The sequence below is a fragment of the Pan paniscus genome, chromosome 3, assembly GCF_029289425.2.
Source record: "Pan paniscus chromosome 3, NHGRI_mPanPan1-v2.0_pri, whole genome shotgun sequence".
Lineage (NCBI taxonomy): Eukaryota > Metazoa > Chordata > Mammalia > Primates > Hominidae > Pan > Pan paniscus.
The window spans coordinates 9,258,518-9,282,650 of NC_073252.2; the positions used below are offsets into that span (position 1 = coordinate 9,258,518).

Sequence of the window (24,133 nt, forward strand, 5' to 3'; positions counted from 1 at the left end):
ACAGAGATTTGGGCAGGTTTTGCCAGTTACAAACTATGAGAACCTGGGCAGGTTTACCTCTCTGAGCTTCTGTGACCTTGTAAAATAGGCTGCATTGCGCTAAACGTACAGGAGGAATCCCAGCATCCTCCTGTGCACAAGGCTGGTTTCTTCCCATCCTTTTCCTTGTTCTGCCTCTCTCCTCCTCTCCAAGAGATGAATACATGTGGACCAAATAGGGGCCTATGTTTGCAAAAGCTCGCAGGTGAGTCTCATGCAGCCAGCCTGGCTGTGGCACTGACCTCTTGGACAATTCTGGAGGCGCATTTACTAGTGAGGAAGGTCACTGTGTGTGAAAGGCACGATTCATCTTCCATTCCTTTCTTCCATGAAACAAGGCGCATGGGTCGACTGAGCTGGGAGAGTCCACAGAGTCAGCCTCCCCCACACTTCCCTCCCTCCTTAATCCTTGTGTGCTGTACTTTGTCTTGATTTCCTGTACTCTGCACCAAGCCAGGAGATGGTAAGATCTCAAAAAAATCATTTTTTGGGGAAATGGGACCAAGAGGGTTTTGGTTTGCTTGTTTGTTTGAGACAGGGTCTGTCGCCCAGGCTGGAGTGCAGTGGCATGACCTTGGCTCACTGCAGCCTTGACCTTCTGGGCTCAGGTGATCCTCCCACCTCAGCCTCCTGAGTAGCTGGGACTGCAGGTGCACACCACCATGCCTGACTAATTTGTCTATTTTTTGTAGAGATGAGGATTCACCGTGTTGCCTAGGCTGGTCTCAAACTCCTGGGCTCAAGCAGTCCTCCATCCACCTCGGCCTTCCAAAGTGCTGGGATTACAGGCATGAGCTGCTGTGCCTGGCCAAGGTTTTTTTTTTATTATTATTACGAAAAATTTTCAATATACATAAAAGTAGAGAGACTACTTTAATGAGCTATCATATACCGATCACATAGGTTTAAAAACTATTAAAGTTTGTAATATTTACTCCATTTGTTTTTCTGAAGTATTTAAAAAATAGTTTACAGTAGTTTTGTAATTGCATCATGATATTCACCCCTACGTAATTTACTTTCCCTCTAAAAACATGAGGGCATTTTTTATATGATCATTGTCATACCTAATCAAATTACCAGCAATTCCTTAATATCCTCTAAGATCAAGTTTACATTCAGATGTCTTCTCCTCATAATGTCAATTGTGATTATTTTTTTCTTTGAGCAAACATAATAAGATCTCAAGATTTAATGACAGGGATTCCATGTTAGCTCTGATGTCTAAGCTCTGTGGTCCATTGTGGCTTTACTTGAAAGTCTCAGGCTAGGCGTGGTGGCTCACACCTGTAATCCCAGCACTTTGGGAAGCCAAAGTAGGTGGATCATGAGGTCAAGAGATCAAGACCATCCTGACCAACATGGTGAAACCCTGTCTCTATTAAAAATACAAAAATTAGCCAGGCATGGTGGCGGGTGCCTATAGTCGCAGCTACTCAGGAGGCTGAGGCAGGAGAATCGCTTGAACCTGGGAGTTGGAGGTTGCAGTGAGCTGAGTTTGCACCACTGCACTGCACTCCAGCCTGGGTGACAGAGCGTGACTCTCTCTCAAAAAAAAAAAAAAAAAAAGTGTATGTGAGGAAACTGGGATAGAGCTTGGGGATATTGGGGGATGGAGGTACTTTATCTACTGAACAAATCCATGGGATACCAATGCTAGAGGAAGAAGCATCATCCTCAGTTTCTACTAACTCAACCACGCATGAGATGGGGACTTGGTGTCCAAGAGAAGAGCCTCTTTTTAGGTCTTCAGCCTTGATCAAACCATTTCTGAATTCCTCATACACATATAATCAGGTGCTATGAGTGGTACCGATTGGATAATCTTTCTGTCGTTTCCTGTGCTAGGAAGGAAAATACATGTACAGCCAAATTCCTTGAGGGTTCGTTCTTTTGCATCAGGGTGTCTCAAACTCCTGCCCTTAAAACACCCGCAAGAGAATCATCCAGGCGGCTTGCTCACTCTGCATGCAGACCCTTTAGAATCAGAGTCAGAATCCCTGGGGCTGGAGCCACAAAATGAAATGACATTTCAACAAGTTTGTCATCACGTAAGAGAGAATAGGTGAGTATTTGGATACCTGTAATACAAAGTAGATTCAAAAAGAATGATGATTATTTTAAATATTGCTTTTTTAAAAATTTAATACAGAAAAGGCTGGGCACGGTGGCTCATGCCTGTAATCCTAGCACTTTGGGAGGCCAAGGCGGGTGGATCATTTGAGGTCAGGAGTTCAAGAACAGCCTGGCCAACAAGGTGAAACCCCACCTCTACTAAAAATATAAAAATTAGCCAGGCGGTAGTGGTGCGTGCCTGTAATCCCAGCTACAGGGGAAGCTGAGGCAGGAGAATCGCTTAAGCCTGGGAGGCGGAGGTTTGGTCAGCTGAGATCGTACCACTGCACTGCAATGTGGGTGACAATTGTTTAACCACCACCAAAATGGGTTCTGAGTCCAAATATTAATATGAAGGACATTGGTGACATTGTCTCAAAAAAATTAATGAATACAGAAAAGTACAAAAAGGGAGAGAAATCACCAAAAATCTCACGACCCCAAGAAATAAACCTCCTAATATTAAGTGAACAGCATTCCTTGCTATGCCCAAAGATGGCTAGAGACATGAACAGACACTTCTGATCACACAAAATGAGATTTTAAAAACAAGAAGTAGCAAATTGAATGCTGTGTAAATTTATCAGAAGAAAAAGAAATGGAAGTGAAACTGAAGGAACTGGTCAACTCAGATAAATGTAGTTTTTCCTCACTAAAAATCAGTTTCTAGAACATCTAAGAAATCAAAGATGATGAAAAATATTAAGATGTTTTATATATATGTAAAAGTCTTTACAGTTGATTGATCATCTCATGAAAAATCTGTACAGTCACTGCAAATAAATCATTGCAAAATCTTTACTCCTTTTGCTTTTTGCCAGCACTGACATTGGCCTTTGCAGTCTCTGGACGTCATTCTGCCCTTGCATTCCTTTTGCTGTTTTCATGAGGTCATCTTCTTCTCCTGCCAGCTGTGTCTTGCAAGTCTATGTTTGAGTTCATTTTTGTTTGCATAATTCAAAGAACCAGATAGCATGCCAAAGCCCATTGTTTAACCACCACCAACATGGGTTCTGAGTCCAACTATTAATATGAAGATGACATCCATTGTGGTCTTGTACATTTTGTTGCCTTTCCGGGGTGAAGGACATTGGTGACCATTTGTTTCCTCTGGAGTGGTCGATTGGTCATGAACTTCCTGGTCCAGGTAATTACTGTGTCATTCATCATGGTGGTTGACCCTCAGGTAGTTAGGGAGGAAAATAAACAAGAAGTTATGTATTTAAAACCACGTTTCAATTTTAGACCTGATTAATTGACTTAATAAAGGGCATTAGCACTTCTCCTTCCTACAGTCCCTCCCTCTACCGCTGGAAACTAGTTATTTCTAGGTTGTTTTATGTTGTTAAGGTTGACCGCCTTCTCTTTCTGTTCTGCAATCATAGTCCTATTTTTGAATGGATTCACCTCTCATAATTAGCCTTTTGTCATGGTCATTCAATTCACCAGTTGCTTATTTTTTAATTTCTTGGCTGACTAAATTTTATTATGAAGACTTTTTTTTTAAAAGACCTCAGAAATACTGTATTCTTTAAGTTCTTCAACATGTGATCATGTCTTTTGCCTATTTTGATTGGGCAATAATTTAGCTGGCTATAAAGTTCTTGGATTATACTCTGTTTCCATTAGAAATTATAGGCACCCATCCACTGACATTTCATTGTGCTTTCTTTCTTTTTTTTTTTTTTTTTTTTTTTTGAGATGGAGTCTTGCTCTGTCACCCAGGCTTGAGTGCAGTGGTGCGATCTCGGCTCACTGCAAGCTCTGCCTCACGGGTTCACACCATTCTCCTTCCTCAGCCTCCCGAGTAGCTGGGACTACAGGTGCCCGCCACTATGCCTGGCTAACTTTTTTGTATTTTTTGTAGGGACGGGGTTTCACCGTGTTAGCCAGGATGGTCTCAATCTCCTGACCTCGTGATCCACCGGCCTTGGCCTCCCAAAGTGCTGGGATTACAGGTGTGAGCCACTGTATGAGCCCAGTCTCATTGTGCTTTGTACTAACCCCCTTTCCCTGGTCTCTTCCAGTTTGTCTTCTTCTCTCCCAGTAGTTTCTTCATGAAGAGGCCATGTGCTATATTCCATGAGATATTTCACACTCAAAGAAGACTTCTTTTATACTCTTTTGATAATTTGTCTGGGAATCACTGTCTTGATTTATAAGGGACTTTGTAATAAATACAGTAAAAGAGAAACACACAACGTATTTTGAGACATCAGAGAAGGGAGAAACCAATTCTACTAATATTTGGGGTTAGCAGGGAAGGCTTAGTTAAGAGGTAACATTTGAACTAAGCCTTGAAATAAGGGAAGGATTTGGCCATGCAGTAATGGGGAGAGAGTAGAAGCAAGACATGATGGTTAGTGTTATGTATCAATTTGACTGGGTTGTGGGGTGCCCAGATATTTGGCTACACATTATTCTGGGTGTGTCTCTGAGGTATTCTGGATGAGGATAACATTTAATTGGTAGACTGAATAAAGCAGATTGTCCTCCCCAATGTGGGTGAGCCTCATCCAATCCACTGAAGACCTGAACAAAACAAAATGGTAGAGTCACAGAGAATTTGCTCTTTTTACCTGATTATATTTGAGCTGGGACATGAACCTTCTCCTGAGTTTAGATTTGGACTCGAGTTGGAACTATATCATTGGCTGTCCTGGGTCCCCAGCTTGCTGGCTGCAGACTCCAGGACTCCTTAGCCTCCATAACCATGTGAGCCATCCCTTACAACAAATCAATCTGTCTCTCTCTATGTGTATAGCTCTACCTCTATCTCTCTGCTCTTTCTCTGGAGAACCTGGAATAATACACAAGGTTATATTAGAGAAGAGGATGACCCAAGGAAAAGCATGGAGGCAGAAAAATGCAAAGAGGTTTTGGGAAGACTGGGGTCCTGATGGGGAGTTTGGATTTCACTTTGTGTAGCATGGAGAATCCTTGAAAATATTCAAGAGGTGAAAATTGTATGTGTGGAAGAACACCAGGAGTATGTGAAAGAAAAACACTCATTCCATTTTAACTCCACTGAAGGGAGAATCAACGGGATGCACTGGGGACATGGGTTGGAGGGTAGTTGAGGCCATATCTGGAGGATCTTTACTTCTAGGCTGAGTCTGAAATTATCTTTCTGGGGAGTGGGAGATTACAAATCTTTGAGCTCCACTCAAGAGATGGTTTTGCTAACAATGGCAGGGCGACGGTGGTGGTGGTGGTGGTGGTGGTGGTGGTAAATTGGTAGCATGAATTCTAATTGGGCTTCTGTTATTCTAGCCGAGAAAGTTGGGGAATGGACTTTCTGTAGAATAATACAGACCTGGGAATTAACTGAATGGAGGAGGTAGTTATAGGTGATGAGATGGCTCAGGGACAAAGTTTGGTAGAAGGAAAAAAGATGCTAGTCTGGTACAAAAATAATTGCTGTTTTTGCCATTACTTTCAATGACAAAATCCGAAATTACTTTTGCACCAACCTAATAGGATGCAAACTTCGGAGCCATCTGCATCAGAGGGATTGATGAAGATCAGCAAAGTTTGGGAACACAGGAAAGGAGCGGGGAGGGTAATGACTTGAGGGCATAGCAGGGATAATCAAGGTTTTTCTTGTTAGCATGTGGAGACTTAAGCATGATTATATGTTAAACGCCTGGCACATACATGGTGCAAAATATTTATGAGTGAAATGACAAGTGAAGGTGGTGAGTCATGGGAGTTCCAAGGGAATGGGTGATAAAGGCAGATCTCAAATGAGGCACAAGTGGAGGAGGTAGCTTGGGAAAGGAGAAGGATGCTACTCCTTATAAGATGGGAAAGGCAGAGGAAGAGGGTCAAGGTACAGTGATCTAGGGGTGAGATAGAAGTGAGTTGAGAAAACTCACCTCTGGGCTCTGAAATCCCTAGGGATGGGTTTGGGGGGCTTTGAGATATGGAAGAGGTTTAAAGTTAATTGTTCTAGCAAATATGGTTTGGAATTTATTTGTGATGCTTAAAAATATTGCTGAGCATAAGTGAAGTCTACCCTAGAGTTGGATGGTGAGATTATTTAGTGGAACTACCAGATCCATGTTGTGATTCTTTCCAGTATCATTCAGCAGCCCTTGGGCAGTTGCGAGGCAAGTCATCAATGGGGTATGGAGATTTTCCAGGTAGATGTGGTTGAAGGCAGGGAAGAACGAGTTCAGGAGCACATTTCAAGAAGAAGGTGACTGTAAGGTCCAGGCTGAGCAGGAAGGTAAAGCAAGAAGGAAACATGAGGTTGTGAAGAGAAGTGTAGAGGGATGAGGAGGCAGGAGAGGTGAAAAGTTGCAGGATGTAGCTAGAGTGGCGATGTTAGATCTTGGGGCCAGAGAGTTTTACAGTGATTATGAAGATCAAAGGGCATTAGAATCAAGCTATAAAGAGCCACTGTTTGATGTTGGGATGTGAGGATGCTGCAGGTGGATGTCTGCACATTGATGGTGAGAACATGGTCACCCTGGCCCTGCTGGGTCTTTGCTAAAGAGACTGTGCTCTGTTCTTGGGGCCGTTTTCATCACCTGATTAGAGCAATGGTCCCCAAATAGTGTTCTTTGGACCATCTGTATAAAATGTTCATAGATCAAGGGTAAAATGCAAAAACAGAGAAAATGTCACAGAAATGTGCCCATTGGTGAAACACCACGAGCTGTCCTTTTTGGAGGATTGTTCTTTATTCTAAAAATGTATATATTCTATTCTATTAAAACATTTTTGTATTTGCATTTTTTTCTCTTTTATGAAATGCCATGGGGTAGAAATTTGTAATGTATCCAATTCTCCTGTCTTCATGCATTTCCCTGTGGTGGGGGAGGGGATGTGGCTAGTACTGGCCAAGAGGCTGGGGGTAGAGGTGCAGTGTGAGACTTCTAGCCTGGGGCATTTAATTCTTCGTTCAGGGCTCTCTAGCATTCTTCTCCCTCTGTTCCCTGCTTGGTGGTACTCGAGGTAATGCAACCCTCATTAGCCTTAGTCTTAGGGCAAGTTTGATGGGAAACAGAGCACCCCACACCTCCCTGCAGATGTAGCATGAGTGAGAAAAACAACTTCTGATGTCTGAAGTTACCAAGATTTAGGAGTTGTTTGTTATTGCAGCAAAACCTCACCTATTCTGACCAATCATGGTGGAATTTCTATGTGTATGTGTGTGTGTGCATGTGTGTGTGTGTGTGTGTGTGTGTGTGAAACTGGGAGTTTAAATACGTTCCTTCTTTCCAAAAAGAAAAAAAAATTGCAACCTTATGTTGGTTCTCAAATTAAAAAAAATATTTTTACTGGTTTATAAAATAGAAAAATCTGAGAATCTGTAGCTTAGAGATCTAACAGTGTGGGATGTCTATAAAGACCAGGTTATTTTATCAGCTCCTAACATGCCTTATAAAAGCTTAGCCAAGACTTGTAATATTTCAGTCTTTCCCATTCCACATTCCATGGACCCTTGGAGAGACATTGATGAAACTGTGCAGGCATGAACCACCCTAACTCAATCCTAGTGGCAGAATCCCCCTTTTACTGCAGAATGAGCTTCTTCCTACAGTGATACTTGAACCCCTTAGACATATCCTTTACTAATTATATTGAAACACGACCAATGCTTTTGCTTTGTTGTCCCCCAAATTAAACATATTAATCATGAGAACCCAGAGAATTGGATTTAGTGTAACTGATTCCAAACTGTCAGTAAGAACATAATTAGGTTATATTTTTCTCCAGTTCAGATAAAAGAAAATTGACAATAAAATGCTGATCAATATGTGTAGCTCAGGAGGTAGAGCCTGCTTTGAGGTGCAGAAGTGTTTGTTTTTTTTAGATCTATATTCTTGAGTAAAGAAAAAATCTATCTCTCTTTCCTAGAGGGGAAGATTTTCAGAGCTGGGCTTGGCAACGGCCTGATTATCAGAGGCTGAATTAAACCAATAGGTACCTCCGTGGAGTGAATGATGCGTTTCTCCTGTTCGGGGAACCATGCTTTTATGGTGGAGTTTGCTTTCTGTCTTGGTCTCCGGATGTGTGTATCTGTGGGGGGATGTCTGCATGTAAATGGCAGTGTATACCTGTGTTGGTGTGTACAAAATTCCCATGTGAATCTCAGCTTTGTGAGGATCTCCGGGTCTTGAGTCCAGCAGATGCCATTTGAAGAAAAATCACTTGAAAACGAGACAGAAAGAATGGAAACTAAATCCTAGCTCTAAAGGCACCAGGCTGATTAAAAAAAAATTCTGGATCTTCTTTGTTTTCTACTCTACCTGCCTCCAAATGGCATTTCTGTTTCCTATGAAATGATTAGAATGAAAGAGATTCTGAGCACAAAAGAGCAGATACTGTGTGATTCTGTGTATGTCAGGGTGTCAGCTGTGACGCTGCTGACATTTCGGCTCAGCAATTTCTCTGTTGTATGTGTGGGAGTTCCCTGTGCAGTTTAGGATGTTGAGTGGCATCTCTGGATCCCTGGACTCGCTGGATGCAGTAACACAACTCCCCCCAAGTAGAGACAACCCCCAGTGTCTCCAGATATTCCCTAATGTCCCCAGGGGGCAGAATAGCCCCCATCTGAGAACTGCTGCTTTCATGAAGTACAATGTCAGGTGAAATAGGTGGAGGCTGTTTGTAGTCAGGGGTTAGTAGAGATGGAAGAGACCCCAAGAATATCCTGGAAGGGGCTGTAATATTTTGTTTCTTGAATTGGGTGTCGGTAATATGGAGATGTTCAGTTGTTGTTGTTGTTGTTGTTGTTTTGAGGCAGGATCTTGCTCTGTCACCCAGGCTGGAGCACAGTGGTACCGTCATGGCTCACTGCAGCCTCTGCCTCCTGGGCTCCAGCAGTCCTCCCACCTCAGCCCTCCTGAGTAGCTGGAACTACAGGCATGTGTCATCACTGTTGCCTAATTTTTGTATTTGTTTATTTTTTGTAGAGAGGGGGGTCTCACTATGTTGCCCAGGCTGGTCTTGAGCTCCTGGGCTCAAGCAATCTGCTCATCTCAGCCTCCCAAAGTGCTGGGATGACAGGCATGAGCCACTGCGCCTGGCCAGTATGTTCAGTTTGTAAGAAAAGTACTGTGTTGACCTCTTCTATGTGCACATTTCTTTAAGTAATAATTCAATAAAACATTTAGAAAAATTGGTCATAATAGGGGTGATGTGCAGAGTGATTGGCATGAAAGCTGATCACCTTAATTTGAACTACTCTGAAATGAGCACCAGGGGCCACCAAGAGGACCCTTTCAAGGTGTCATAGCCAAGGAGAGGGGTGTGTTGTGTACATATCTGCATAAAGGATTTGCTGGTTACATGGAAGGATGAAGCCTCCTTCTGAGGACAGAGGCAGCAAAGCAAGTGGAAGCCCAAAGCATTGAGCTTTCTAAGTAGAATTTGCTAAAATCTTGTGGATGACTCATGCTCTTAGCCCACACGCATGTACATATTGTCCATATACACATTAATTCTGTAACAAGGCCCACACATAAGGGTTTTTTTTTTCTTTTGAGACAGTCTTGCTTTATTGCCCAGGCTAGAGTACAGTGGCATAATTGTGACTCACTGCAACCTCCACCTCCTGGGTTCAAGCAATGCTTGTGCCTCAGCCCCCTGAGTAGCTGGGACTACAGGTGCATACCAACATGTCTGGCTAATTTTTGTATTTTTAGTAGAGACAGGGTTTCACCATGTTGGCCAGGCTGGTCTCAAACTCCTGGCCTCAAGTGATCTGCCCACCTCAGTTTCCTAAAGTGTTGGGATTTCAGGTGTGAGCCACTGCGCCTGGGCCCACAGGTAAGGTTTGAATTGAGATAGAGAAACCCTGGCAGGACTGAGGAATTGGGCCACAGTCTCTGGGAAATATGCACAATTTCTGGAATCTTCTCTACTTCCAGAGTTCCCACTTTCTATCCGTCTCCTGTTTATTCAACAAACTTGTATGGAACCACAGTGTGTCTAGAACTTGCCAGGTGTGGAGGATAAAAAGATGACTGAGGTTGGGCACGGTGGCTCATGCCTGTAATCCCAGCACTTTGGGAGGCCAAGGCAGGCGGATCACTCGAGGGCAGGAGTTTGAGCACAGCCTGGCCAACATGATGAAACGTCTCTACTAAAAATACAAAACTTAGCCAGGCATGGTGGCATGCACATGTAGTCCCAGCTACTTGGGAAGCTGAGGCAGGAGAATTGCTTGAACCCAAAAGGCAGGTGTTGCAGTGAGCTGAGATCACACCGCTGCATTCCAGCGTGGGAGACAGAGCGAGATTCCATGTCAAAAAAAAGATGACTGGGATACAGACTCCATCAGAGTTGACTCTAACACGAATTTGGTAAGAGCCCAAGGTCTGGCTGGGCAAGCACCTTGATCGGCTTCATCCTGCAGCCTCTACTAGAAGGAAGAACACTCTTTTCTTTATGCATGAAAATGTTTTGTGCTTCTTACCTACAAGCACAATTTGTGTTAATTCTGCAAAATTTGCCATATAACTGTGCCTGTATTCTTAGCATTTTTCCTTTGAGAGATTTTTCAGCATATCATCTTTGGACTATGTGGAATTGGAAATTTACTTAGAGTCAATAACAAGTACAGCAAAGTCAGTTCTTAGTCAAGAGTTAAGTTTTCAAAGACAGTGGATAAAATAAAAAATCTAGTACAGTCAAGATTATACGTGCAAATCCCCTCATCATTCATAGAGTTTAGCAGTCAGTCTTACCGTGGCTCACCAGGTCCAATCCATATTTCTTCCTCCACGATTGGAGCAGAGGGTGATTTTTTTTATGAGCAACTGATGAAGTCATTTAGAGATCATTTGCAGTAGGAGCCCTGTGTACTAGAGACCAATCAATGTGCCCTCACAGCATCATTTCTCTCTCTCTCCCTCTTTGTTCTTGCCAAGTACCCACAGTTCATTTTTCATAGATTAAAAGAGCCCAAGTTGGGCCTATACCTAGGAGTACAATTGCTGGGTCATTTGGTAAATCTATGTAGAATTGTTTGGGAAGTTGTTGAAGTGTTTCTCACAGTGGCTACAATATTTTAATTCCTACCAGCAGTGTATGAAGGTTCTAGTTTCTGTATCCTCACCAACACTTGTTATTTTCTGTATTTTTTTTTTTTGAGACAAAGTCTTGCTCTGTCGCTCAGGCTGGAGTGCAGTGGCACAATCTCAGCTCACTGCAACCTCTGTCTCCCAGATTCAAGTTACTCTTCTGCCTCAGCCTCCCGAGTAGCTGGGATTATAGGCACCTGCCACCATGCCTGGCTAATTTTTGTATTTTTTTAGGAGAGACAGGCTTTCACCATGTTGGCCCGGCTGGTCTCAAACTCCTGGCCTCAGGTGATCCACCTGCCTCGGTCTCCCAAAGTGCTGAGATTACAGGCATTCGCCATCGCACCAGGCCAATTTTCTCTATCTTTTATTCTAGCCATGCTTATGGGTATGACGTCGTATCGCATTGTGGTTTTGATTTCTGTTTCCCTGATGATGAATTTCATTGAGCATCTTTTCATGTGCTTATTGGCCACTTATATGTCTTCCTTGGAGATGTGCCATATTTTCATATTCAAAAATGAAAGCACAGGTCCACACAAAAATTTGTACATAAATAATTACAGTAACATCACTGCTAATAACCCAAAGAGGGAATTTATCCAAATGCCCATCACCAGATGAAGAGATACACCGATTGTTGTCTACCCACATGGTGGAATATTATTTGATCACAAAAAGGAGGAAATTACATACGCTACAGCGTGGATGAACCTTCAAAACAGATGAAAGATCACATTCTACATGATTTCATTCAGATGGAAATCTATAGAAATAGGAAGTCGATTACTGGTTGCTTAGGGCTGATAGGGGCATGGGAGGATAGGGGGTGTTAGCTAAAGGGTATGAGGTTTCTTTTTGAGGTCATGAAATGTTCTAAAATTGACTGGTAATGTTTGTGTATATCTGTGAATATATTAAAAACCATTGAAATGTAAAAAATGCAAAGAGAAAACAGCCCAAGTTGCAATTTTATTTAACACTTGATTGGCTTTAAAAATAGATTCCAGGCTGGGCATGGTGGCTCACATCTGAAATCCCAGTCCTTTGGGAGGCTGTGGTGGGAGGATTGCTTGAGGCCAGGAGTTCCAGGCCAGCCTTGGCAATATGGCAAGACCCTGTCTCTACAAAAAAAGAAAAAATAGATATCAGCTGGGTGCAGTGGCTCACACCTGTAATCCCAGCACTTTGGGAGGCTGAGGCGGGCAGATCACCTGACATCAGGAGTTCAAGACCAGCTTGGCCAACATGGTGAAACACCATCTCTACCAAAAATATAAAATTTAGCCTTTTGGTACTCTGAGCAGCACCATGGCGGTTGTTAAGAACAAGAGCCTTATGAAAGGTGGCAAAAAGGGAGTTAAGGAGAAAACAGTTGATCCATTTTCTAAGAAAGATCAGTATGATGTGAAAGTACCTGCTATGTTCAATATAAGAAATATTGGAAAGACTTGGTCACCAGGACCCAAGGAACCCAAATTGCATCTGATGGTCTCAAGGGTCTTGTGTTTGAAGTGAGTCTGGCTGATTTGCAGAATGATAAAGTTGCATTTAGAAAATTCAAGCTGATTACTGAAGATGTTCAGGGCAAAAACTGCCTGACTGTCTTCTATGGCGTGGGTCTTACCTGTGACAAAATATGTTCCATGGTTGAAAAATGTTCAACAATGATTGAAACTCATGTTGATGTCAAGACTACCGATGGTTACTTCTTTCATCTGTTTTGTGTTGGTTTTACCAAAAAACACAACAATCAGATACTGAAGACCTCTTATGCTCAGCACCAACAGTCTGCCAAATCCAGAAGAAGATGATGGAAATCATGACCTGAGAGGTGCAGACAAATGACTTGAAAGAAGTGGTCAATAAATTGATTCCAGACAACATTGGAAAAGATGTAGAAGAGGCTTGCCAATCTATCCTCTCCATGATGTCTTCATTAGAAAAGTAAAAATGCTGGAGAACCCTGGGTTTGAAAGACATGGAGCTTCGTGGTGAAGGTAGTAGTTCTGGAAAACCCACTAGGGACGAGACACATGCTAAAGTTGAATGAGCTGATGGATATGAACCACCAGTCCAAGAATCTGTTTAAAGTTCAGACTTAAAACAGTAGCAAATAAGAAGTCCTATTTGTGAAAAACACACAAGAAACAACAATGAAAGAGCAAAATTAGCTTGGTGTGGTGGTACATGCCTGTAATCCTAGCTACTCAGGAGGCTGAGGCACGAGAATCACTTGAACCTGGGAGACAGAGGTTGCAGTGGGCCAAGATTGCACCATTGCACTCCAGCCTGGGCAACAGAGTGAGACTCTCTCCAAAAGGAAGAAGAAAAAAAAAAGTATCCGGGCTTGGTGGCATGCGCCTGTAGTCTCAGCTACTCTGAAGGCTGAGATGGGAGGGTGGATTGAGACCAGGAGTAATTTGAGGCTGCAATGAACTATGATTGTGACATTGCACTCCAGCCTGGACTGCAGAGCAAGACCCTGTCTCTTATACATACACACACACACACACACACACATACATACATACATACATACATACCCGGGCTCTACCTCTGGTGATTCTGACTCAGTAGGGTGGGGTGTCCCCTAGGGATCTTGCTGTTCAGCCTGGTCTGGGATCCACTTTTCATTGGGAACTGAGACACTGGCTGTGAGCCTTTCTGTCCTGTGATGTAGAGGTCATGGCGATGCAGTTTCAAGCTTAAGGAGACCTGACTGTGCGTTAGGTGTTGTGCTGAACATCATCTCTTACTCTCACAGCAACATCCTTAGAAGGTTAATGATGTATCCCTGCTCTACAGATGAGGAACTGAGCTTTCAGAGGAGTTTAGCTTGTTCAAAACTTATTCTTCCTTTGGAAACTTTGTACCCTTTGACCAGTGTCTCCTATCCCCTCCCTTTCCTTCACCCCAGCCCCTGATAACCACTGTCCTACTTTCTATTTCTGTGAGTTCAACTTCTTTAGATTCCACATATAATAAAATCATGCAGTATTTGTCTTTCTGTGCCTGGCTTATTTCACTTAACACAATGTCTTTCAAGTTCATCTATGTTGTTGAAAATGACAGGATTTCTTTCTTTTTTAAGGGTTAATAGTATTCCGTTGTGTGTATATAGTACATTTTCTTTATCCTTTCATCCACTGATGGACACTCAAGTTGATTCTATATCTTGGGTACTGTGAATAGAGCTGCAGTGAACATAGAAATGTAGGGATCCCTTCGACATATTGATTTTGATTTTTTTTTGGTCTATATCCAGAAGTTGGGTTGCTGGATTATATGTTTTGAAATCTATAGCACAGCAGCGTGACTATAGTCAATAATAATGTATCTTTCAAAATAACTAAGTGGGTACATTTCAAATGTTGCATCATGAAAATTGTCAGTAAATTAGGGGATGGACGTGTTCATTAGTTTGATCTAATCATCCCACATTGCATACACATATCAAAACATCACACACATGGGTACAATTATGATTTGTCAATTAAAATAACGTTAGTTAAAAAAATAAGTAACTTGTTCAAAGCCCCAGTTGGGATTGATGGAGCTGGGACATGCACCAAGGCTATTGCTCTCAGGCCCACAGAGTCCTTTGTCCACGAATGTTGAAGCCCTACCTGAGATTTCTACTGAGATCAGTGTAGGGATTCAATGTCTCAGAATCATCCCATCCTCCAGGGCCCACAAGTCCATGACTGCTGCCTCTACCCCTGACCCTACTGACCTGAAATGTGGCCCCTGCTTTCATTTCCAGGAGCATACAACACTTATACCAAGCATTGTTGGGTTTTGTTGACTTCATTTGAGATGTGGGGCCGTGGAGAGGGTCCCATGATCCTTGCTTGGTGTTGGCCAACTCATTGACTTCTCTCCTTTGACTTCACCCTTCCCTTTTCTACTCACCTCCTCTGTCATGGATTGCTCTGGGAATTCTGAGCCCTGGTTCCTTTATTTTGCAAATAACCTTCACTCTTCTCTGCAACGAATCCGGAAAGTGTGTAGTTGAGCTGACTGCAAGGTGCTTGACACGCAAGAGAATTTATAAACGGGATTCGGCCTCTGGAAAGTGGTGGTAGTTCCAGATTTATGTGGATGTTACTTTGTTTTTCCCTATAAAATCTATTCTTTAAACTGTCAAGCTCTTGGCTCCTGGCTGCAGTCCTTTGCTAGTGGCAGTGGGCTGGGTACTGCCACCGGGGAGAAATGCTGCCCACTTAGGGAAAGGGAAACTGGTTCTCTTTAAGAGGCAGAGGGAGGTTTCCAGTGCCAGTTTGTTTGGAGGCAAAATGGCTGTTGCATTAAAATTGCCCCAACTTGGGCTGGTGCCTAGTGTGTTTAGAGCTCAAAGCCACGATTGTTTTCATTTTTTTTTTTTTTTTTTTTTTTGGTTGTTGGTTTTCCATCCTTTTGCATGGCAGGTTTCTGCTAATAGCTTCAACCTCAAGAGTCCCATTATACAGACACTAATAGCACCTACTATGTGTCAGTCTGTAGTGCCTACTTTGTGCCAGGCATTGGAGATAATATAATGATGAACAAGATAAACATGGCATTTGGAAAAGAGAGTCTAGTTCCCACTCTCAGCCCACCCCAAAGAGAGGCCAGAATTGGGCTTCCAAAGATCTCAGATGCCCTTGCATCACCTCCCTGAAGAGAGCGGGTGAAGCTTTGGTGTCTGAAGAGAATTTGGCTGGACAATCCCCCAGGTTTGGAACGATGGGAAGGAGCTGCCATCTATGTTTAAGATGAGAAGTAGGGGAGTGGCTGGATATCAGAGGAAGCCAAGATGAAGAGAAGGTTTTTATGAGTTCCTGTGCATAGTGGAGACCTGTTCTAGTGAGGGTCCCTGGGGCTGAGCCTGTGGGTCAGTGGAATGATGCTGTGAGGAGGGTCTTGCTATAGCAGATGGCCCAAAGACGGTTGATGGATCATGAGCAGCTGGAAGAATGGAGAGTTCGGAGGATGTAGTTCCTACCTGGCTTTCCAACAGTGTGTAAGCCCAGAATTCTTACATAAGCCCATGGAGAAGGGAAAGAAATGCTGGTAACGACAAGATTGAATTCTCCACTTGCCAGGCATCCAGGGACTCAGAGCAGATTTAACTGAAGTTACAGAAATAGGAATGTGACATTTCCTACATCTGGGTGTGCTGGAGCAAATGTATACCCTCCCTGGTTTGTGGGGAAGGAGAATGCTAACAGACAAGACTCCAGGTTTTCGCTCTTAAACCTGGTGCCTAGAAATGCATTTTCTACTGAATACAGACAGAAGCTCCATATAGACATATCCATCGCTGCATCTCTCATGCCTTGTGTTCTCCCTAATTTTCCCTTTTTAACCCACAGAGGAAGAAAGTTCCAGCATCACTTCTGGCCTCTCAAGAGTGAGTTAGGTGGCCAGGTGGGGTTATTCATGCCTGTAATCTCATACTGAAGGGGTGGCCTGCCCCTCCACACCTGTGGGTATTTCTAGTCAGGTGGGATGAGAGACAGAAAAGAAATCAGACACAGGAACAAAGTATAGAGAAACAACAGTGGGCCCAGGGTACCGGCGCTTAGCATACCAAGGACCTGCATTGGCACCGGTCTCTGAGTTCCCTCAGTTTTTATTGAATACTATCTTTATTATTTCAGCAAAAAGGAATGTAGTAGGAGGGCAGGGTGATAATAAGAAGAAGGTCAGCAACAAACATGTGAGCAATAGAATCTATGTCATGATGAAGTTCAAGGGAAGGTACTATGACTGAACGTGCATGTAAGCCAGATTTATGTTTCTTTCCACCCAAACATCTCAGTGGAGTAAAGAATAACAAGGCAGTATTGCTGTAACATGTCTCTCCTCCCACCATAGGGCGGTTTTTCTCCCATCTCAGAATTGAACAAATGTACAATCGTGTTTTATACCGAGACATTCAGTTCCCAGGGGCAGGCAGGAGACAGTGGCCTTCCTCTATCTCAACTGCAAGAGTCTTTCCTCTTTGACTAATCCACCTCAGCACAGACCTTTTATGGGTGTCGGGCTGGGGGACCGTCAGGTCTTTCTCATCCCACAAGGCCATATTTCAGACTATCACATGGGGAGAAACTTTGAACAATACCCAGCTTTCAAGGGCAGAGGTCCCTGCGGCTTTCCACAGTGCATTGTGCCCCTGGTTTATTGAGACAAGAGAATGGTGATGGCTTTTACCAAGTATACTGCTTGCAAACATTTGGTTAACAAGGCACGTCCTGCACAGCCCTACATGCCTTAAACCTTGATTTCATACAACACATGTTTTTGTGAGCTCCAGATTGGGTCAAAGTGGTTGGGGCAAAGTGGCTTGGGCAAAGCTACAGATTAACAACATCTCAGCAAAGCTATTGTTTAAAGTACAGGTCTTTTTCCAAATGGAGTCTCTTATGTCTTCCCTTTCTATGTAGACACAGTAACAGTCTGATCTCTCTTTCTTTTCCCTGCATATCCCCCTTTTCGTTTTGACAAAACCACCACCATCATCATGGCCCCTTCTCGCTGGTCGCTTTCTCTCTGGAGCTGCTGGATACACCTGTAGACTAAAAATAGAAAGAACAAATATACAAGGATTAATACAAAATTTGCAATAGTGGAATTTCCGGTGGTTTTAACCCAAGTGACGGGGGCAAGAGGACGGTGTGGGTGCTGCGGCACCCGGGCAGTCTCCCACCTCCTTTGTGTCTTAGTTGCTGTTTCTCATAGTTTTCAGTCTTTCTCCTCACCTGCTCACTCGCAGCTTTTATCTCTTTGTCTCCCTTCTCTTATGGTCTCTCTCTCTCTCTCTGTTACACTCTCTCTCTCCCCAGTCTCACTTTCTGTGTCTCTCTCTGATCTCTGTCTCTTTTTCTTTCTCTTCCTCTCCCTGGCTCTCCACATGTGCCGTTTCCTTGGTGGATTGTAACTTCATCTGTTCTTCTGATATCACCATTTTGTTCATCCTGCGAGTCGATGATGCTCGATTGCGGGTTTTCTGTCTCGGCACAGGCACTTTCATTTGCATCCCTGATGAGTTCATTGTAGAATTTCAAATGTCTAGTGGGTATCCAAACAGGAAGCTGATTTTCTCCGGGTGAAACACAAGCAGAACCTCTCCCCCATGTTATCACCTTACCGATTTCCCATGTTTTGTTTTTGTTGTCTTTCCACCAAATCAGTTTTCCCTCATGTGGGCTGTTCTTTTTACCAGTAAAATGTTCTGCAGAAGTAGTGGTCTGATTTCTATGTATGTCTAGAAAATTAAAAGTATAGAGTGTTAGATTAAGTTGCATCTGGGGAGTGCTATACTCCTTATTGTCTTTTTCCTTTCTTGTTTAAGCAATTGAGCTTTGAGTGTTCTAAGCAGGACAGGTAAGATCTGCGTCTGACACAGTCAGCCAGGTCTCCTTACCCTGTACTTCCCTTTCTGCCTGTGACTGAATGGGCATGTCAGGGTCTAGTAGGGGATCCAGGAGGAGGAAGCCTCATTAACTTCTATTCTGCAGCAATTGATGGCCATCCAACTTGAACAGTGGGGGCTTATCACCTCATATACTAAGACCAGAGATAGCTGATGCCAATGTTGGCTAAATTAGTGGCTTGAAATGTAAGGTTTTTCATTTGAGGTTTCTATACTGCTATTGTCTTCTGCTCTTGGTCACAGAGACTGCCACAATCGGCATGTCAAGTCCTCATGTGACAATATCCAGACACAGCAAGGAAGAGGTACAGTGTATTCCTGCATGTTTCTTAAAAAAAGTTTTTGATAGAGAATAATTGCACAAATTTATGGAGTCCATGTGAGATTCTGGTACATGCATGCAATGTGTAATGATCAAATCAGGGTCTTTAGGATATTAATCACCTCATACATTGATCATTTCTTTGTGTTGGGAATATTTCAAATCTTATTGCTATTTAGAAATACACAATAAATCTATTTATCAGGATACAAAATCTATGTACACAAATCAGTAGCAGTGCTATACACCAACATCTACCAGGCTGAGAATCAAATCAAACCCTTTTATGATAGCTGTAAAAATAAAATACGAATATAACTAACCAAGGAGGTGAAAGACCCCTACAAGGAAAACTACAAAACCCTGTTGAAAGAAATCATAGATGACAAAAACAAATGGAAACACATTCCATGCTCATGGATGGGTATACTCAATATTGTGAAAATGACCATACTGCCAAAAGCAGTCTACAAATTCAATGCAATTCCTATCAATGTACCATCATCATTCTTTATAGAATTAGAAAAAAAAATGCCAAAATTCATTTGGAACTAAAAAAGAGTCTGCAAAGCCAAAGCAAAACTAAACAAAAAGAACCAATCTAGAGGCATCACATTATCCAACTTCAAACTATATTACAAGGCTATAGTCACCAAAACAGCATGGTGCTGGTATAAAAATAGTCACATGACCAATGGGACAGAGTAGAGAAGCTAGAAATAAAGCCAAATACTTAACAGCCAACTGATCTTTGACAAAGTAAACAAAAACAAAGTAAGAAAAGTACACCCTATACAACAAATAGTGCTGGGATAATTGGCAAGCCACATGTAGAAGAATAAAACTGTATCCTTATCTCTCACCTTATACAAAAATCAACACAAGATGGATCAAAGACTTAAATCTAAGGTCTGAAACCATAAAAATTCTAGAAGATAACATTGGAAAATGCTTCTACACATTGGCTTAGGCAAAGAGTTTATGACCAAGAACCCAAAAGCAAATGCAACAGAAACAAAGATAAATAGATGGGACTTAATTAAACTAAAGGCCTCCTACACAGCATAGGGAATAATCAGCAGAGTAAACAGATCACCCACAGAGTGGGAGAAAATTTTCACAAACTGCATCTGACAAAGGACTAATGTCCAGAATCTACAGGGAACTCTAATCAGCAAGGAAAAAATAATCTCATCAAAAAGTGTGCCAAGGACATGAATAGACAATTCTCAAAAGAAGATATACAAATGGCCAACAAACATATGAAAAAATGGTCAACATCACTAATTACCAGGGAAATGCAAATCAAAACCACAATGCAATACCACTTGTAAAATAAACAAAAAGAGGGCCAGGCACGGTGGCTCACGCCTGTAATCCTAGCACTTTGGGAGGCCAAGGTGGGCGGATCATGAGGTCAGGAGTTTGAGACCAGGTGACCAACATGGTGAAACCCAGTCTCTACTGAAAATACAAAAATTAGCTGGGCATGGTGACAGTTGCCTGTAATCCCAGCTACTCAGGAGGCTGAGGCAGGAGAATTGCTTGAACCCGGGAGGCAGAGATTGCAGTGAGCTGATATGGCACCACTGTACTCCAGCCTGGGTGACAGAGCGAGACTCCATCTCAAAAACAAAACAAAACAAAACAAAACAAAAAAACAAAAATTAATGTTGGCATGGATGTGGTGAAAGACAACGCTTTTACACTGATGGTGGGAATGTAAGCTAGTACCACCACTATGGAAAGCAGTATGGAGATTCCTTAAAGAACTAGAAGTACCTCTACCGTTTGATCTAGCAATCCCACTGTTAGGTATCTACCCAGAGGAAAAGAAATCATTATATGAAAAAGATACTTTTGCACACATGATTACAGCAGCAGAATTCACAGTTGCAAAACTGTAGGTCCAGCCCAAATGCCCATCAATCAATTAATGGAGAAAGAAAATGTGTTATATATATGTATACCATAAAATACTACTTAGCCTTAAAAAGGAATAAAATAATAGCATTCATAGCAACCTGGATGGAGTTGGAGACCATTATTCTAAATGAAGTAACTCAGGAATGGAAAACCAAACATTGCGTGTTCTCACTCGTAAGTGGGAGCTAAGCTATGATGATGCGAAGGCACAAGAATGAAACAGTGGACTTTGGGGGCTCAGGGGGAAGGTGGAAGGAGGTGAGAGATAAAAGACTATACATTGGGTAAACTGCTTTGCTGATGGGTATGCCAAAATTTCAGAGATCACCACTAAGGAACTTATTCATTTAACAAAATACCACCTGTTCCCTAAAAACTATTGAAATTGAAAAAAAGAAATATACAATAAATTGTTGTAGTCACTTTCTGTGATAATAAACACTAGATCTCATTCCTTCTGTTATATATTTTTATACCCATTAATCAACCTCTTTTCAAACCCCTCCTATTTCCAGCCTCTGGTAACTATCATTCTACTCTTTATTTCCATGATATCAATTTTATATACCTCCAGGGCACACAAGTCCATAACTGTGGTCTCTATCCCTGACCCTACTGACCTGAAATATGGCCCCGCTTTGATTTCCAGGAGCATAAGCTGCTCATATAAGTGAGAACACGCAATAGTTTTCTTTCTGTGCATGGCCTAGTTCACCTGACATTATGACTTTTAGTTCCATCCATTTAGCTGAAAATGACAGGATTTCATTCTTTTTTATGGCTGAATACTATTCTATTGTGCGTATATTCCCATTTTCTTTATCCATTCATCCATTGATTGACACTTAGATTGATTCCATATCTTGGCTATTGTAAATAGTGCTGCAGTAAATATGGGGGTACAGATATCCCGTTGATACGCTGATATCTTTTTTTGGATATATACCCAGGAGTGGGATTGCTGGATCATATGATAGATCTGTTCTTAGTTTTTTGAGAAATCTCTGTACTTTTTTTCATAATGGCTGTACTAATTTACATTCCCACCAACAATATACAATAATTTTCTTCACATGCTTGACAGCGTTTGTTGTGCTTTGTCTTTTTAATACCCATTCTAACAAGTGTGAGATGATATCTCATTGTGGTTTTGATTTGCATTTCCGTGATGATTAGTGATGTTGAATATTTTTTCATAAACTTGGTGATTTGTATATTTTCTTTTGAGAAATGTCTGTTTATTTTTTGATAGTTCCTTTAGCTGTGCAGAAGCTCTTTCATGTAATTAGATCCCATTTGTCAATTTTTGCTTTTGTGGCAATTGCGTTTGGCAACTTCACCATGAACTCTTTGCCCATCACTATGTACCGGATGGTATTGCCTAGGTTGTCTTCAGCGTTTTTATAGTTATGGGTTTTACATTTAAGTCTGTAGGCCATCTTGAGTTAATTTTTGTGTATGGTGTAAGGAAGGGGTGTTGTCTTTTCACTCTGTTGATTGTTTTCGTTGATATGCGGAAGGTATTTAGTTTAATATAATACCATTTGTCTGTTTTTGTTGCTTGTACTTTTTAAGTGTTAGCCATACAATCTTTGTTCTCAAGCGTTTCTCCTGTGTTTACTTCTAGTAGTTTTATAGTTGTGGCTGTTACATTTAAGTCTTTAATTGATTTTGAGTTTATTTTTGTAAGTGATGAGAGATATGGGTCTAGTTTTATTCTTCTGTGTTTGGATATCTAGTTTTCCTGGCACCATTTAATGAAGAAGGTGTCCTTTATTCAATGTATGTTCTTGACAACTTTCTTGAAAATCAATTAGCTGTAAATATGTGGATTCATTTCTGCATTCTTTAGTCTTTTTCCTTTGTTTTTGTGTCTGTTTTAATACCAATACACGCTGTTTTGGTTACTGTAGCTTTGCAGTATATATATATATATATGTATATGTATATATATGTATATACATATGTATATACATATATACATATATATACATATATATGTATATACATACACACACATATACATATACACGTATATATACATATATACACGTATATACATATGTACGTGTATATATACATATATATGTATATATGTGTATATATACACATACATACGTGTATATATACACATACATACATACGTGTATATATACACATATACATACATACGTGTATATATACACATATACATATATACGTGTATATATACACACATATACATATATACGTGTATATATACACACATATACATATATACGTGTATATATACATATATACGTGTATATATACACGTATATACATATATACGTGTATATATACATATATACATATATACGTGTTTATATACTTATATATACGTATATGTATACATATATACACATATATACACACACACACACATATATATATGTTTTTTTTTTCTTTTTGAGATGGAGTCTTGCTCTGTTGCCGAGGCTGGAGTGCAGTGGCATGATCTCTGCTCACTACAAGCTCTTCCTCCCGGGTTCATGCCATTCTCCTGCCTCAGCCTCCTGAGTAGCTGCTGGGACTACAGATGCCCACCACCACGCCTGGCTAATTTTTTGTTTTTTGTTTTTTAGTAGAGACGGGGTTTCACCGTGTTAGCCAGGATGGTCTCGATCTCCTGACCTTGTGATCCACCCGCCTTGGCCTCCCAAAGTGCTGGGATATAGGCTTGAGCCACCTCGCTCAGCCTCTTTGCAGTATATTTTTAAATCAGGTAGTGTGAGGCTTCTAGCTTTGTTCTTTTTGCTCAGTATTGCTCTGGCTATTTGGGGTCTTCCGTGGTTCCATATGAATTTCAGGTTTTTTCCCCCTGTTTCTGTGAAGAATATAATTGATAGGGATTATAGTGAATCTCTAGATTGCTTTGGGTAGTATGGTCATTTTAACAGTATTAGTTATTCCAACCCACGAGCATAAGATGCCTTTCCATTTGTTTGTGTCCTTCTCAATTTATTTTATCAGTGTTTTGTGGTTTTCATTGTAGAGGTTTTTTGGTTTTTTTTTTTTTTTCTCATCCTTGGTTAAGTTTATTCCTAGGTATTTTATTTTTGTAGCTATTGTAAATAGAATTTCTTCCTTGATTTCTATTTTAGCTAGATTGTTACTGGTATATAGAAACATTACTGATTTTTGTATGTTGATTTTGTGTCCTGAAGCTTTACTGAATTATAAATCCGTTTTTAAAAATGTTTTTTATTTTTTATTTTTTGAGAGAGTCTCACTCTGTTTTCCAGGCTGGAGTGC

The 24,133-nt window shown here is 41.5% G+C and overlaps 1 protein-coding gene and 1 pseudogene across 1 annotated transcript in view; one reads left to right on the forward strand and one right to left on the reverse strand.

The window, feature by feature from the left end:
• The first annotated feature begins 11,746 nt into the window (after positions 1-11,746).
• On the forward strand, positions 11,747-13,773 carry LOC129397567 (small ribosomal subunit protein eS1-like; annotated as a pseudogene).
• A 2,949-nt stretch (positions 13,774-16,722) lies between these two features.
• Positions 16,723-24,133, reverse strand: part of LOC134730254 (brahma-associated protein of 60 kDa-like) — a 401,335-nt gene continuing 393,924 nt past the window's right edge. Inside the window, exon 4 of the mRNA XM_063603722.1 lies at positions 16,723-18,444. The gene's annotated coding sequence lies outside the window, so the exon portion shown is untranslated. The remainder of the gene's footprint in view (positions 18,445-24,133) is intronic.